General features: G+C 38.9%; 1 long non-coding RNA gene across 1 annotated transcript; it reads left to right on the top strand.

Annotated features, from left to right (window-relative positions):
- The first annotated feature begins 400 nt into the window (after positions 1 to 400).
- On the top strand, positions 401 to 1,764 carry LOC126989239 (uncharacterized). The gene is made up of 3 exons (XR_007743046.1): positions 401 to 1,031; positions 1,125 to 1,196; positions 1,288 to 1,764. It is a non-coding gene; the product is annotated as an uncharacterized LOC126989239 (long non-coding RNA).
- Positions 1,765 to 18,650: the final 16,886 nt, after the last annotated feature.

Below are 18,650 nucleotides of genomic sequence, written 5' to 3'. Positions count from 1 at the left end.
ATTGACTCTAAAGTATTATCGTTAACATTTCTGTCAAACAACAATCTCGAATCAATTTGGAAGTTAATAAAGAAATTCAGACTAGCATAAATTTCTTTAGCTGTGTCGGTGATGTCTGATTCTCCTGAAAGCATCATGTCGACGAGTCTGTTACGAATGACAACTTTACAATGCCACGCGAATGCTTTGTGTAAGTATGTACTGTAACATGGTATAGCACCTAAAAGGGTAGAGAGTTGTTCCATCACCATGATATCGCATAGATGTTGACGCGACAAACATTCTTCGAGTTTGCGACGCGTGTTAAGAACATCGCGCATACGCTGATCGATATCTACTACCACCATCATCATCTTCTGCAACAACGTACAACCGATCGCTCTGTCGTGTCAACAGTTTTGCCACAGATTCTTGAATGGTTCCGTTTTCCGAAATCGTCACTTCTACAGGTGGGGTTAGAATCAGGGTGTTGAGCGTGTCCGTTATGTTGATTCTCTTTTTCAAGTAACTTAACAGTTTGATGAGAGAAGCCAATCTTACGTGCTTGTGCTTGAATCTGTCAACATTGGAGAGTAACACAGCGTAATATGTTGACAATTCATCCATAGCTTGTTCAGAATATGCAGTTCTAGGTTCATTAACAAGACTAGGAGGTACGACCGTAGCCGTAGTATTTGTGTTAGTTGCAACATTTTCTTCGTCTAATTTTCTCTTCTTAGACTGCACCGCCGTCAGACAATCAGTCGTTGATTTGGCTTTCATCGTCTTGTGATCGGATATAGCTATTACATTACCAATGTTATTTCTGATAAAAGATTTCATGGAGTGAATCAAGGAAAAGTTATCCAAGGATTTCCTGTAACTTTGAGTACATTTGTATTTGTGTTAGTGTTACAGATGGTACAGTACTGGGACGCGACGTGTTTCACTTGCGGATTTGTGCTTGTCCGACACGAGATTTAAAGACAGACGAACAAGCTAACTCTAAGAAGAGAAGATTAAAACGCAAAAGATATTCAACTGAGACTCAGGTAAATGTCCAGACTAGATAAATGTTATATTTTATTGAGATGAAACATTATTATTATTATACGAATCTTCAAATTTCTTTCTTGTATTTTCAGATCGCAAAAATACCAAAACTAGTTGACCCAGAGCCTCATGTGTCCAACTTAAATGAAGTTTACAACATTAAGGTAAAGATTTAAAAAAAAAATAAGTAGGAGTGGAGATAGCTTCTATACGAGTTGCATTTACATTTTATCTAATCATAATCTCCCATTCTAGGTAGTTGGACGTCAGTTGTACTTGTTCATGATGAAGATCATGCAGTTTTACTCCAGCACCCACCTGAACATTCCTGACGCTCCATGTCAACAAAACGAAAACACGATGGTACACCAAGAGCAGGATGTGCTCATGAGAAACATGTATTCTAATAATCTGAAGAAGCTCAAAGAAAAGCTGAAGAACTTGAGAGAAGAAAGCAAACAGGGGAGTGAGCAGAAAAGCATCGAAATTATAGAAATAGAAAGCCCAGAAAACTCAGAAAAAGAAAAACAGGGAAGCCCAGAAAATACAGAAAAAGGAAACACTAAAAAAAAGAAAACAATCCTATAGAAGAACCACTAAACCTAATCAAAGACAACAACCCTATAGAAGAGCCACTAAACCTAATCAAAGATAACAAACCTGTATCATTACGTACGGTGAAAAGAAACAAACCATATCGTCACATTCCATTTGTACATGTCACAAGGGAACCTCGAGAACCTCTTGTTACTCTCAAGAAATTCTGAGTTAAGTAACACATGTATGTAAATAGGGTTTAGCTAAAGTAGGGTCCAATATTTTAAATATATTTTTCGAAACGTTTTAAAGTGTTATATAATAAATGTGTTTGAACAAAGTTAAACGGAAAAGAAACTTGCACATAGTTTGTGCAAGAAACTGGGGTCAGGATATGCAAAGAGTTTGTCACAGGCAGGATCTACACACAGTTTAACCGGAGAAGAAACTGGGGTCAGGATTTGCACAGAGTTTGTCAGGTGGGTTCAAGATTTGCACAGTTTAACTAGTCCCTGTTAAATTTGTTTCATAACACATGTATATAATTATGATATTTTAGTTAATAAAAAAGTATACTGTTGTTCTGCATCTCAATTCTTCTTCAACTATATCTAGACAATACTGACAGCAAGGAATAATGGTGACTTAAGATCTTCATCAAAGTTTGTAGAAATAAGTCAGTATCGTGCACAGAAACACATTCGAGTATAGACGACATTTACGCTATCACGTTCTTAACCTTCTAAGAAGGCTCCGGGTGAATATGTGTTTTAGTCTTGAAGCGACATTCAGATCAATTGTAAATTATGCATTACATGTAGCGTGTCCACACTGAGATCTTTCAAATCAACTGCAAGAACTAAAAGTTAATTCGAACTACAACTACAAGTCACGGACACACTTTGACATTTAATTTACTTAATTGGAGTGTTAACGAATCGGAAGCTTCGAAAGACAAAGACACACATTCACCTCACTTAAGGTTAGACAACATTCAGTACGAACTAAATTCAGAATTGGAAGCTTCGCAAGACAAAGACACACATTCACCTCAATCAAGGTTAGACCACATTTAGTAAGAATTAAATTCAGAATCGGAAGCATCGGAAGATAAAAACACACATTCACCTCACACGAGTTAGATTACATTTAGTACGAACTAAATTCAGAATTGGAAGCTTCGCAAGACAAAGACACATATTCACCTCAATCAAGGTTAGACCACATTTAGTACGAACTAAATTCAGAATCGGAAGCATCGGAAGAGAAAAACACACATTCACCTCATTTAAGGTTAGACAACATTCAGTACGAACTAAATTCAGAATTGGAAGCTTCGCAAGACAAAGACACACATTCACCTCATACAAGGTTAGACGACATTCAGTACGAACTAGATTCAGAATCGGAAGCTTCAGAAGACAAAGACACGCATTCACCTCACACAAGGTTAGACGACATTCAGTACGAACTTTAAAGTCAGAATTGTAAGTCAGTGTGTTACTGGTTTGCATACCTCATGTGTACATCTCTCTATGTAGATCCTAACTCCACTCTGTGGTTAACATAATACTTCGCAAGACAAAGACACATATTCACCTCAATCAAGGTTAGACGACATTTAGTACGAACTGAATTCAGAATCGTGACATTTTCAGAATCGAAAGCATCGGAAGATAAAAACACACATTCACCTCACACAAGGTTAAACTACATTTAGTACGAACTAAATTCAGAATTGGAAGTTTCAGAAGACAAAGACACGCATTCACCTCACACAAGGTTAGACTACATTCAGTATCACCTCACATAAGGTTAGACGACGACATTCAGTACGAACTAAATTCAGAATCGGAGTCATCGGAATACAAAAACAATCATTCACGTCAAAGATTCAGAATTTGAAGCCTCGCAAAACAAATACACACATTCACCTCACACAAGGTTAGACGACATTCAGTACGAACTAGATTTAGAATTGGAAGCTTCTCAAAACAAATACACACATTCACCTCACACAAGGTTAAACAAAATCGGAAGTTCCGGAAGATTAGGACACACATTCAATTCGATCGAGGTAAGATGATATTGGCCCTCTTGTATACACCCCATGTAAATCCGAACCCAACTCTGTTTAGTTCGTGTATCCATTCAATTCGATCGAGGTAAGATGATATTGGCAGTACACCCCCATGTAAATCCGGACCCGACTCTGTTTAGATCGTGTATCCACACACATTCAATTCGATCGAGGTAAGATGATATTGGCACTCCTGTGTACACCCCCATGTAAATCCGGACCCGACTCTGTTTAGATCGTGTATCCACACACATTCAATTCGATCGAGGTAAGATAATATTGGCACTCTTGTGTACACCCCCATGTAAATTCGGACCCGGTTCTGTTTAGTTCGTGTATCCCTCACCCACATGTTGCGAAATTTATGCACAAGTCAGTGAAGATGTCTTGCACGGAGACGTAAAATAATGGACCCCACTTTTTGACAATAAGATATTTATAATTTGTACATGTAAATATAAATGAATGTTGTCTAAACTTTATTGAGGTGTTTTTCTCTTGTGATGCAATTATACTATGTAACAGTATTGTTAAAATCTGAAGCTCCGGAAGACTAAAACACATATTCACCTCAGTTAAGGTTAGACGACATTTGAATGTCATCTAAACTCCATTAAGGTGAATGTGTGTTTTTCCTTGAAATGCATCCAATTCTTAATTTGAGTGTTAACAGAATCAGAGCTCCGGAAGACTAAAACACATTCACTTCGGTTAAAACACACATTCACCTCGGTTAAGGTTAGACGACATTTGAATGTCATCTAAACTCCATTAAGGTGAATGTGTGTTTTTGTCTTGAGACGCATCCAATTCTTAATATGAATTTTTCACCTGGTGACATGTTGATTTATCCACTTAAATTAATTATCACCAAAAAATTTATGGAAGTAAGAAACGAACATAATCAGAGCTCCGGAAGACTAAAACACACATTCACTTCGGTTAAGGTTAGATGACATTTGAATGTCGTCTAAACTCCATTAAGGTGAATGTGTGTTTTTCTCTTGAGATGCATCCAATTCTTAATATGAATTTTTCACCTGGTGACATGTTGATCGTTGACGGTTATGTGACATGTTGATCGTTGACGGTTATCGTTCGTTTCTTACTTCCATAATTTTTTTGGTGATAATTAATTTAGGTGGATAATTAATTTACTACAAACCTCCTATTTTAGACCATTGTAAATTGTATTTTATTTAGATATTAGGCACGTGTCTCTATTGAATTTACTATGTGAAAACACATTAGGAAGATGCTGCAAAGATCGGAGACTGTCTTGATAAACAACCCCATGACGATGCAGCCCTCGCCCTAGCTAAGACACTCATGTTCACCTACAACGGCATGGGTGTGAACCCGTCAACCATGGTGGGCACGTGGCGTCGGTTAGGTGTGCCTACCTTAACCAGCAGCAGCAGCAGCAGCAACTCTCGCATTAACTGCTGCACCTGTTCTCAGTGTAAAACTAAGAAAACTGTAGATGTGTTGACAGATAGTGCAAGAGATAAACTTTTTAAGTTATCGAATTCCAAAGAGTAATAGACTCTACTACAGTGCGTGTAAAGTTGTGTGTGGTGTGTGTGTATGTGTGTGTGTTGTTGGGCCTCTTCTTTACTTGCAACATTGCAACACATACACTTTAAGGATGATTTGAAAAATAAAAATAAATATTTTGTCAATTATTTTTTATTGTTTACCCTTACATATTTCTCTTCCTTATCTATCTCTTCTTCTTATTTCATAACAGTCATGGTTAATACTAAAATTTCATCTACGTATCCCACGTTTTGTGTATCAAAGATTTATGTGGCGTGACTGTTAGAAACCAATGTTCCAGTCTTGGAAACTTTATAGGTAGAACCTTGTCCGTTCAAGTAAATGAAGTACGCCGTTGAAAAAAGACTTTCAAACAGAATCATAAGCTCCGGAAGACTAAAACACATATTCACCTCAGTTAAGGTTAGACAACATTTGAATATCGTCTAAGGTTAGATGACATTTGAATGTCGTCTAAACTCCATTAAGGTGAATGTGTGTTTTTCTCTTGAGATGCATCCAATTCTTAACTTGAGTGTTAACAGAATCGGAAGCTCCGGATTCAGTACGAACTAAATTCAGAATCGGAAGCTTCAGAAGACAAAGATATACATTCACCTCACACAAGGTTAGATGACATTCAGTACGAACTAGATTCAGAATCGAAAGCTTCGGAAGATAAAGATACACATTCACCTCATACAAGGTTAGACGACATTCAGTACCTCGGTTAAGGTTAGACGACATTTGAATATCGTCTAAGGTTAGATGACATTTGAATGTCGTCTAAACTCTATTAAGGTGAATGTGTTTTCTCTTGAGATGTATCAATTCTTAACTTGTTTGTTCACAGATTCCGACGCTCCGGAAGACTAAAACACACATTCACCTCGGTTAAGGTTAGATGACATTTGAATGTCGTCTAAACTCTATTAAGGTGAATGTGTGTTTTTCTCTTGAGATGCATCCAATTCTTAACTTGAGTGTTAACAGAATCAGGCTCGGAAGACTAAAACACACATTCACCTCAGTTAAGGTTAGATGACATTTGAATGTCGTCTAAACTCTATTAAGGTGAATGTGTGTTTTTCTCTTGAGATGCATCCAATTCTTAACTTGAGTGTTAACAGAATCGGAAGCTCCGGAAGACTAAAACACACATTTACCTCGGTTAACGTTAGATGACATTTGAATGTCGTCTAAACTCTATTAAGGTTGAGCATTGCATGTGTTTAATTTTTGCTCTTTATCTTGTAATATATTCTTTAAATAACTTTGTTCATTTCTTAAACTTTGGATTATTTTGTCCTTTTCTTCAATCTTTAATTTTTCTTTTTTGATTATTTCATCATATTCTGATATTTGTTTCTCATGTTCTGATATTTTTTTCTCATATTCTGATATTTTTTTCTCATATTCTGTTGTTTTGATATTCAAATCCAATATAGACATTTTACTAGTTTCTTTAAGTGACTCTAATTGACTATGTATTTCATCTCTTTCCATTTTGATTTTTTCTTGCTTACTCATACAAATTCGAAAAGATTCTTTTTCTTTTGCAAGTATTTCCTTAATATTTTTAAGAGCAGATTGCAATACTTCAATTTCATTTTGTTTTTGATTCAGAAGAACGTGGACGCTTGTCTGATGCGTATACCCGAAACGTTAGATTCTTTCAATCCTTTGTTTCTTGACGATGAAGTTTGGTTAATTGAATGTCAAACGACAAACTGCAAGTGTCACACGTTAAAGCAGATGAACTTAACTTCTCAGTCACCCACTGAACTTATCGTTTTATTTTTAATGTGTATGAATCACCGTCGATTTTTGAAAAACGGTCTGTATCGTCGTCAGGTGAACCCAGTGCGCTCGGATGTGATCCGCTTTCCGTTGAAAGACGTCCTAGGCAGGTTCAAGGAATCTGAATTACAGTTAGAGGATCGCGGTATGATCATCATGATATACTGCTTTCTCTTTTCTCAAGATACACTAACAGGTCTGCCGATCCGATTAATTTGATAATCTACGTGCTTATCATTCGTTTTCTTTACAAGTCGGCCGAGTTAATGTTCTATCCGTTTGAAAACGCTGCTTCACAATCCGATGAGGTGCATTCTCAGCATATGTGACGGGTTACCTCCCCGTGGTCATAATGTCCGCGCCCTTCACGACCGAGTGTGCCTTCAGAGCTTGGAGAGTCGAACAGAACGATGGTAACAACAGCAGTATCATACCCATCCTATCCTTGATTGATCATACGTACTTCAAAAATTATTCTTGGCAATCTTTAAACGAGATGGAAGCTAGATTGAAATCAAAATTGAACCTGCTTTCCAGTGGAAGTAGATTGTGTAACAAAGGAGGCAAAGGTGGAGGAGTAGGGTTGAGTAATTTGAGGTCAGTACGTAACCACGAGAAATATATACCATATGGCGGTGTACAGATGGACGGTTCAAGAGTGGAGAGATGTCCGACCAAACGAATTGTAACGCGCATGGGTAACATGAAAGTACCGTGCAACGCTTTTGAAATTCTCTCCGAATTTCCTAAACTCGAAATACTGGGACCGAATGGGATTGGTAGTCAATCGCTGTTGAACGAAGCAACTTTTGGACAAGGAATTAATAGAGTTGACAATGGTAGGTTCTTGGGTTACGTGACATGCTACATTGACAAAATGGTTAACATCTATCCTCCTGCCACCTTGCAGAACGAATTTGATTTGATTGTTAAGATCGTCGAGAGGTTTCTTTTTGAAGCTAATCATAAAGTGTTAGCGAGAGATATGGTTACACAAGTAGGAAAAATTACATCAACGGTTTGATTTCACAGCATCTCGATTTAGAAACGAGAAAATTTGGTGGGATGGTGTTAAAACCTGCTGTGCCCATTCTCACAGGATCTTCTGATGAAACTTCAACAGCAGCAGCAACATCATTAGATAATTTGGATACCGTCTCTGACCTTCCGTTACGAGTAACGGCGGTGGCGTCTCTCCACAACAACACCAAGAACAAGTCATCTAACAACATTCATCCATTTTGAATTTAAAATTCGATAAATTAGAATTGTCTAAGTCAGTTCGTCGAAATAATTTTTTGAAGAATTACATTCAGGTTGTAAGAAATTTTAAATTGGGTATTCTACCTGCTGACATATCCAGAGAAATAGAAATCGTTTCTTTGAATGACTCGAATGTAGCTTGCGTCGTGACACCATTAGGTCTTCATGTCGCATTGGTGGCTAGTAAACTTATAGTTTACCCGCGTCAGTACCAATTCGAAAACGTGTTCTGTTCGGAGGGAAAACAACATAGCCTTGTTTTTAATCCTAGTACGTCCAAGTGGAGTAGCGGGTGTAGCATCAACTTTAACATCTTTAAAATCCATGACGTTACTTGCATCGCATTTTGTTTTAACTATAAAAACTAAATTCAGAATCGGAAGTATCGGAAAACACACATTCACTTCAATCAAAGGTAGACGACATTCAGTACGAACTAAATTTATTAATCGAAGCTTCTGAAGAAAAAGACACACATTCACCTCACATAAGGTTAGACGATATTCAGTACGAACTAAATTCAGAATCGGAAGCTTCGGAAGACAAAGACACACATTCAACTCACACAAGGTTAGACGACATTCAGTACGAACTAAATTCAGAATCGGAAACTTCGGAAGACAAAGACACACATTCAACTCACACAAGGTTAGACGACATTCAGTACGAACTAAATTCAGAATCGGAAGCTTCGGAAGATAAAGACACACATTCAACTCACACAAGGTTAGACGACATTCAGTACGAACTAAATTCAGAATCGGAAGCTTCAGAAGATAAAGACACATTCAACTCACATAAGGTTAGACGACATTCAGTACGAACTAAATTCAGAATCGGAAGCTTCGGAAGACAAAGATACACATTCACCTCACACAAGGTTAGACGACATTCAGTACGAACTAAATTCAGAATCGGTAGCTTCGGAAGACAAAGATACACATGCACCTCACACAAGGTTAGACGACATTCAGTACGAACTAAATTCAGAATCGGAAGCTTCGGAAGACAAAGACACATTCACCTCACACAAGGTTAGACGACATTCAGTACGAACTAAATTCAGAATCGGAAGCTTCGGAAGACAAAGACACACATTCACCTCACACAAGGTTAGACGACATTCAGTACGAACTAAATTCAGAATCGGAAGCTTCGGAAGACAAAGACACTAATGTCTAATCGCATTGAATGTCAACTAAACTGTATTGAGGTGAATGTGTAACTTTGTCTTATGGTTTGTCCATGTCTGCCTCTTCAGTTGTGAGTGTGTCTGTGCATATTATGACGTTACTTATATCGCATTTTGTTTTAACTATAAAAATTAAATTCAGAATCGGAAGTATCGGAAGACAAAGACACACATTCACTTCAATCAAAGGTAGACGACATTCAGTACGAACTAAATTCAGAATCAGGCTTCGGAAGACAAAGATACATTCAACTCACACAAGGTTAGACGACATTCAGTACGAACTAAATTCAGAATTGGAAGCTTCGGAAGATAAAGACACATTCAACTCACACAAGGTTAGACGACATTCAGTACGAACTAAATTCAGAATCAGAAGCTTCGGAAGATAAAGACACATTCAACTCACACAAGGTTAGACGACATTCAGTCCGAACTAAATTCAGAATCGGAAGCTTCGGAAAATAAAGACACATATTCAACTCACACAAGGTTAGACGACATTCAGTACGAACTAAATTCAGAATCGGAAGCTGCAGAAGATAAAGACACAATACATTGCAGATGGACGCTGTCATGAAGGTGACTCTACCCAACACTCTATTGAATGGCGGGGTAGAGATTATCATAACAGATCCGAGTGCGGCAGCAGCACTTCGCCGTAAACGCAAAGCCGCCGCCGCTGTTGCTCTCGCCACACCCTCTTCTAAATTTAACAATGAGACGAACACAATCATTGAATACGTCATGCCGAGAGCGTTAGCCATGAATTTAAAAATAACTGATAATCCTCACGGATTCATCGATTTACTCAACAACAATGATCTCCTTGCATTTCTTAATTTTCGTAAAAACATGACTCTTCCAATCAATAACAACAAACCTATCATTGACGATTTTAAAGTTCATGCCACGTTAAATAATAACTTATTCCAAACCAATGAAAATCTTCAAAAATATGAAATTAATATCAATTTCATTAAACAAGGTTATTTACATGTGCATGAAATCGACAATTCAGAAGTAGTGTTTTCAGAATCAATAATGTCTGTGAAAAATCTTGAAGAGGCATGGAACATGAAACTAAAACAGAGACATATTAACAAAACAATGACTGAATTGCGCTATTTAAATTGGTCTCACGTGTTGGGTGTGTTCAGCATTTTAATGTTAATCGTTCTACTGGTTGCTTTGACCATACGTCATACATTTCGAATGAAATTATACAACAAGCAAAGCGACCAACATTTCAATTCAAAGTTTCTACCGGTGTCATTCTTGGAGCCAAAGACGGAAGAGTCAGAGATATGTGGTTATCCCCAATGAATATGTGGTGTTCGCGGGTTTGGTGAAACAATGTCAACGTTTTCGTCACGGCTTGTGTACAGACACTCCAGGCTGGACGCAGTTTGCCTACTTCGCTGCTGCTAACGCTTACAACCGTTTGAGAGATGCATCAGATGTACAACAATCAATCACCGTCCCATCTTTGTTGGCGAAGAGTATAGAAGACGTTGTGACTCCCTATCTGTTGTTTCTGAAAAACAAATTGAATAAAGCAAGTAAAGAAGATCTCGACGAACTACAATTATTAGGTATACCTGACAGACCTGTCTTGTCTCTAACTCAACCCATATCTCTTCTGGTTGAAGAATAAATCAAACTCTACTGGTTGAAGAATTACTCACCTCTGTATTCAAATAAAGTAGATGAAAGATTAAAGGCTTTTTTTTATATTTCTAAACTCTATAATCCCATTTTCTCTACCCTCAGTCAACCTTTCAATTTTTAGGTGATGTGTAGGACCTACTTATGAGACAAAATTGACAAATTTTAGACCACTTGAGCTACTGTGAGCTTACGAAACGATCATGAATGCCGACGATTCGCGTTCAACCGAAAACTTTATTAATTGTAGCGAATTCCTCTCTAGTAACGACACAGCTTCTAAAATCAATTTGAAAGAAACTCAAAATGAAAACATAAGGTTTTCGCGTTGGAATGATGAAGCAGATCTCACTGTTGATGAGAGGTAACATTTCTAATGTCTCTGGAAGCCACTAACAGAGAGACTTTTACTTTTACCAGAGTGTTTATGTCTTGTATTGTGTTCAGGTTGTTCATTAAAAATTGGTAAATTTATGCACTCAATGGGACGAATGGAGACGACGCCAAGAGACTACTCCCGTTCATCAAGAGTCTCTACATTGTCAGTCGGTCTTGGAAATCTTCAGCAGTATTACCCACATCCAATTCCTTTTTCTCAAGATGTGAGAGGAAGGACGTTTCTTTGATATTGAAGAAGACACTACCTTTTCTACACTTACACAGCTTACATGCTGGGGATGTTGGGTACTAACGATGAATTTTATGAAAACATCATGTCCACCATAACAGAAGGATTTGATTTCAATGGTTTCGATACAAGGAATTGGAACGAGTTTATCGAAAAACACTTCATCTCCTTTCTATTGGGTCGAAGAGCTTTCCTCGCTTCTAGACCTGCTGCTTTCATCAAACGATTATTGACGGAAGATAAGAGCGATTGTATCCAACGTCTATGTAACATTGTCTTCATGAAGTCTATCAACTCGGATTCCATCACTATTGACGATTTGATTTCAAGTTGTGTTGACCATCCCAATGATCTACCTCGCGTAGGGTTAACGGATTACGCTCAGAGAAGTGCCTTCGGGCGAAGTGTCGTCAAAGAAGCTTGTGTATACCCTATGTAGATCCGGACCCCACTCTGTCGATACCTTGTGTATACCCTATGTAGATCCGGACCCCACTCTGTCGATACCTTGTGTATACCCTATGTAGATCCGGACCCCTCTGTCGATAGCTTGTGTATACCCCTATGTAGATCCGGACCCCACTCTGTCGATACCTTGTGTATACACTTTGTTTACCTCACACATGCCATGTAGTTTAGTTCGTGTATCCCTCATCCACATGTTGCGAAATTAAAGCATAAGTCATTGCTTTTGTCTTGCACGGAGACGTAAAATACCGGACCCCACTTTTTGGCTATTAAGACATGTTAGTTATAAATATATATTTTATTGAATCAAAGTTTTAATTCTGCTAACACAGCTTGTAGGTGTGCACCATAACCTTCGATGTCGTCATACAAGAACCTTGCGAACACAGAAGAGAACGGAATAGCAGCCGTGAAGATATTTTCATACATAGTTTCTTTGAGTGAATTATTGGTGAGATACGTGTTGATTTTATAGGCTTTGATAATGTTAAGTAGATTTCTTATCAAATTGTGTCTGATGTCTTTAAGGTTTGATCTGGTCTTTGAACATCGGACAGATGTGAGATCAAGCCATCCCGTCTATGTACACCCTGTGGCATTGCTCTCGAGTATAACTTTAGTGCTTACATTCTCTAATTTTTTTTGGGGATTGACAGCCACGTGTTTACTATCAACCATCATTTTAATTATTTCTTTACAAAGATCGGCAATAATTTCAAATACGTTTTCGCTTACCACTACCATTAAACGACTTATTATACATTTCATAATATTTTCAAAATCGTTTTTGAGAAAAGATAGGATATCCGAAATCGGAAGATCCTTCGGTCCTTTACTGGTAAAGTCGATCGCTGCTGCTGCTGCTGCTTCATTGTTGTTTACTAGTTTCCTTTCCTGATTAAAAAAGTTTTGAACGTTGTTCACACCACCCTCGTGTTTTTTGCAGGTGATTATCACCCTCGTGTTATTATTAGACTACGTCACAGTGTTATTACGTCACTACTATATGTGCAATTAACACCCTCGTGTTTTTGCAGGTGATTATCACCCTCGTGTTATTATTAGACTACGTCACAGTATTGTTACATCACTACTATTTTTGCTAGAGACTACGTCACAGTGTTCAAGAATCCGTGAGGATCATTAGTAAGAACAGACATGTCAGTTTTTTCTAAAATATTTCTAATTTGTGCCAAGTCTAAATACGGTAAACGAACTTTCTCAATTTCACTCTTCAATGCATCTAAAGTGTTATCGACATCCGTTTTCTGAAGAAAATGTGCAATGTTAAGGAACACATTAATAAGTGAGACGGCTTGACCTACCGAATATATGATGACTCTCTCCAGAGGAGAACTTGCCGCTACTTTGGGTGAAGATGGTGAGCAGCTATTACTTCTCGTCATCGATTGTCGTCGATTCTGAATAACAACAGGACTAGATCGAAAATCCACCAACCTTGGCGAACATCTCGGTAGCGATTGTCGTCCGTTCTGAACAACAACAGGACTAGGTCGAGACGCCAAGAGAAGAGATCCGTAAGCATGCAAGAAAGAATTAGCTGATTCGTTTAACTTAACAACATTACTATTCTCACTTAATTTGAGCACTATTTTAGTTTTAACATGCTTGAAATGCTGTTGAAAAAAGAGAAATGATTTGTTCTGGGTCGGTGACATCTTTACGACCAGATCATTAACACAATCGTTCATCAACACGGATGAGGACAACTCAGGATAGAGACGCATGATGTGACGAGCGTGACACACTTTCATCCAAGCCGCAATCATTCGTTCTCCGATTTCCACATTGATGTTTTTATTAACAGTAGTGAAGTCAGTTTCGAGATTGAAGACTAACATTCTATTATACATAGCCTTGTCCACAAAAAACTTTAACAAGAAAGAGTTGCTGATTAACACTGGTGTCGCAGTTATACTGCAAGTGACCGGACGACTGTGTAATCCTCGCACTGGTACAACAGATCCGCTTGAGGCGACTAACTTTAACATGTTAGAGTTGTACTGTCCGGGTAACATGTCTCTGGTCATGGGTGTTTCTGAAAACATAGTGCATGTAATGATGTTGGCATCCGAAGCTGTATTTGAAGATAAATATTTCTCACCGTCGAGATTTTGATCGTACAACTCTAACGCGTGGTATAGAGTCGACAGTTGGTCGTTCAACACTCTCTCTCACGAAGGTGTCGCCGAGTAAGGGGCAATCATCACCGACTTCAATTGTCTCAAGTACGGATTCATCCATTTTCTTGTCGTTGCGGTTGTCTTGATGCTGCTGATGTGGTTGTTGCTGTTGATGTTGATTCAAGAGATCCACCTCGAGCGGATCAAAATCACTATATACAACGTCGACAAAACTGTCGTAATTTAACGACGCAAGACTCCTATCGTGTTTCTGCAACCTAGAACACAAAGAAACTAAATTTGAATTGGTTAGCGATCCAGTAGAGAGAATCAAGCCATAGAACGCAGCTGTTGTAAGTATATCTTGCGTGCGGTCTGAATCTTCTTCATCATCCAGATGACTATTGTAACTCTGTTGACAGTGAGAACAACCGAGAACCTGACCTTTGTGATTCACCTGATTGTTATAACAATGTTTTCGTATTTCTGGTTGTGACGATATACATTGTTTTAAAGTTTTATAATAATAATTCAATTCCTTCAACGTAGCAGAAGCAACTGACTTAAAGCTACTGTCGTTGTTGTTGTCCTTTTCCATCCTGAATGAGCGATTCAATAACAGAAAGCACAGAAGAAGCCCTTTTAAATGAGCCGGTTAGCAATGACACCATAGAAGAAAGCTCGAATGTTGAAAATAATTCGATACAAATGGAAATGGAAGAAAGCCTAAATGATCCAGCATCACCACCACCGCTACCTTTGCAACCAATGCCACCGCTACCACCGCCACCATCACCACCACCGCTACCTTTGCAACCAATGCCACCGCCACCACCACTATCACCGCTACCACCACCACCACCACTTTCACCACCAGGAGAGCCTACACCTGCAGCATTAGATCCTACATCAATGATTGTGGTAGATACAATACCAGGATATCAAACACCAGAAGAGCCTGCACCAATGATTGTGGGAGATGCAGAGGTAGCAATGATTGTGGGAGATGCAGAGGTAGATAGTGCACCAGAAGATCCCCCACGAGAGGAGCCTCCTCCACCACCACCACTATCAACTAGCGCTACAAGAGGCGAAGAAGAACTACGGGAAGAAAAAATGGAAGTTGAACAACCCAGCGAAGAAAAAATGGAAATTGAACAACCCAAATCATTGGAGGATAGAATAAAATTGTTGCGTCCGAGTTTTAAAGCTAACCCTAAATTGATAACAGACAACGTCGATGTGATAGGTGCTTCTATCGAATACAACCGAGCTGGAAATTATTTTATGTACGAAAGTGATGTTCTTACTCAGGAGAACTTAATCAGTGAAAATGATAAACGCATCTCTAGTTTATACTCTACAACCTTAATTTAAAAAAATGCTAAGTTAAATAAAACTCCGTCTATAAACGAAGACAATGGTAACCTGAATAACCTCAGTTGTGTCTTAGGTTCTTACCCAGCGGTGGAGTTACTCACAATCTTGGTAGATGACACTAGCAGAAGGAAAGACATGGGAAAACTCATGAAGTATGGGATTGACTCTGTATCTTGGATTTTAAAAAAATATGATATCGGTTCATAACGTAATGCATTCTTTTGTGGTTTCGTTATTGGAAATGATGAAATCTAAATTAAAAGTATCATCTGTTGGTAAAAAGGTAATCATGTTTTACCAAAGAATAATTTCTATTCTAGCTTCAATGAAAGAATTAGTTCTGTGTTCTTGCGAAAAAATAGAGTGGCTTTCTACCAAGTGCAGACGCTCGGATGTCCGTACAGGCGAAAGCTACTTAACCGTTAATTCCAATGCGTTGGAGCGATGTGTATATTGTAACAAGGTTGGACAGGGAACGTCACCCATCACCGGTAGATTTAAGAATCATTTGAATAAACGCTACAGAGTGAAATTTCAAAATATAATTATTGAATTATTGAAGAGGAGATTAAATGACAACAATGTCAAGGACCTTTTATTGCGCGAAGTAAAATACCAAACGCCAAAAAATGAAATCGAGTCTAGGCGGCGCTCAAACTGAAACAGAGAATGACGAAGAGAGTCCAACAAATGTCTTAACTTTAGCTTACGACAGAGCAAAGAACAATCAAGTATTGAGTCAAGTGATCGAATCCGAAATACGAGACTTGTTAAGTGACAGACATACCGAAATCAACGATCCGGACAAGAAGATATGGAGACAATTAAAAGAACGCAACTTGGTCCAAGAACATGTCATGAGACATTACCAGAATGTAAATCGTTGTCTGTTGGCTTCAAACGAGGGCGCGTTAAATTCAGAAATAAGAACGGGCAAGATTATTTTCTCTCAGACGGCTCAAAAAATCAATTTAGAACATTACACGCCCGTCCTCTTTTTCGATACGTTCATGAGATCGTGCGAGTCCATTGCACCCAGTAACAAACTTTCAGAGTCTTACAGTGTCTTCCTCGAATTAATTCCGAACATCACAATGAGAGTACCTAGACGGATCGAACGTTACTTTCAAGGAGAAATTGAATACATGGCCCGCGTTAACGCATCAGCTATCAGCAACTACACTCGCGGCTTCATCATATCTTATATGATCGGACGGTTGTTTAACTGCGCTTATTTAACCTCTCAACTCTATCAACAGCGGTTTGCAGAATCTGTGATTTGTAAATCTCCTTTTTTTATAACCAAAGAGTTAAACAAAGAAGAAATAACTCTATCTTATTCGAAAATTAAACTCTTCATCAACAAAAACAACACTAACAACGCCGCCGCCGCGTCTGTACCATCCAAGAGCATGCAAATGCATTACCCGTCAACGTATGTGAGCTCCCTGCCTGCTCCGTCCAGCGCTAGAGAAGCAATTGTTAAAGCTAACGAGTACTCGCCTTCTAATCTCAAGAACGACAAACTAGCGGTAATTCTTATGAGAACTCCCATCGCAGAACAAGCGGTTGATGGCCCTGTAGCTGTATGGTTAGCTGTGAATGTCTCTACACTAACTTCAGAATATAAACTTTGCATGGGTATATGTACATCGATAGTACAAAGTGGGGTCCAAATCTTCATGGGGGTGCATACAGATTATAAACTTAATTGAGATGAATGTGTGTCTGTGCACTACGGAGCGTCCAATTTCTATCTTTGTCGCGACAAACTACCTAAATTCGAGAATATAACTTTACAGATTCCTACTTTCTCCCTCTCTAATAATTTCTATACCTTCCCCTCAGAAAAACTCAATTTTTAGATTAACGCTTAGGAGACTGTTATGAAACGAAATCGTCAAATATCGGACCCCACTCTAGCTAGTGTTGATCATGAACAGATTCTGACTCTATCGGTGAATGTGTGTTCTTGTATATTTTATCATCCAATTATAATACAACTGAATGTCGTCTAACTCTATCGAGGTGAATGTGTGTTCTTGTCTTTCTGAGCGTCCTATTCTGATAATATAGGTTTGTTTTAGTGCAACTAATGTTTTTTTTTATTTCAGAGTGTCCGATTCTAATAGGTGAATGTGTGTGTTCTTGTGTCAATTTACTAAAAATTAAGATGCGGGGGTTGGAGGGTCAGCTGGGGTGTACAGGCTATGGGGGGTTTTTGACGACGACCTCCCCAGCGTTACCAGTGACGGTCCAACGCCACCTTAGTAGCGCATCTAGCGTGTAGCGAAGTGCCTTGAGCACACCTGTGAACATATAGGGTGACGAGCGCGACAGATTCTGCCTCCCGAATGGTCCAAATCGTCGACCGTCGTGACCGAAACCCATCCGTTAAAATAGTTCAGTTATCCCTACGCTCCAAATCGGGAGGAGGAAGCGTCGCATTCTGACTTTCAGTGGTAACTCACGATATCGGCGCGCTCGCGTCACGCATTTCATCCCTAACAGGTGCAGAATCGAGCGGTCCGGTCGCCCGGTTTGAGCCGTAAGTGGACTTTTTAGGGGGGGGACACCTCATCGGGTCACTCCCGGCCAGTTAGCCGAGAGTTTCTCGGCTCGGGTGTTGGGCGGTGGGGTTCAACACGGTGGGGGGTGAGCAGCTAGCGAGCTGCAGTGGCTCACAGGGTCTCGGCTGACTTTACTCGTTGCTGGCAACGGTGAATTGACAAGTAGCGAAACAGTAGCAAACTTCGCTAGATCAAAATCGGACGGAGACCTCGACACATTTGACGATTCTTTTTTTTCAATTATGTCTTTCGGTGCTTCCGATTCTGACTTTGTAGTTGCTGGATGTGAAGTCTTTGGCTTCCAATTCTGACTTTATGAATGTAGTATAAACTCTAGCACGAACTAAAT

This window comes from Eriocheir sinensis, unplaced genomic scaffold, assembly GCF_024679095.1.
Source record: "Eriocheir sinensis breed Jianghai 21 unplaced genomic scaffold, ASM2467909v1 Scaffold1109, whole genome shotgun sequence".
Taxonomy (NCBI): domain Eukaryota; kingdom Metazoa; phylum Arthropoda; class Malacostraca; order Decapoda; family Varunidae; genus Eriocheir; species Eriocheir sinensis.
This window is presented reverse-complemented; position numbering and strand designations above follow the sequence as displayed.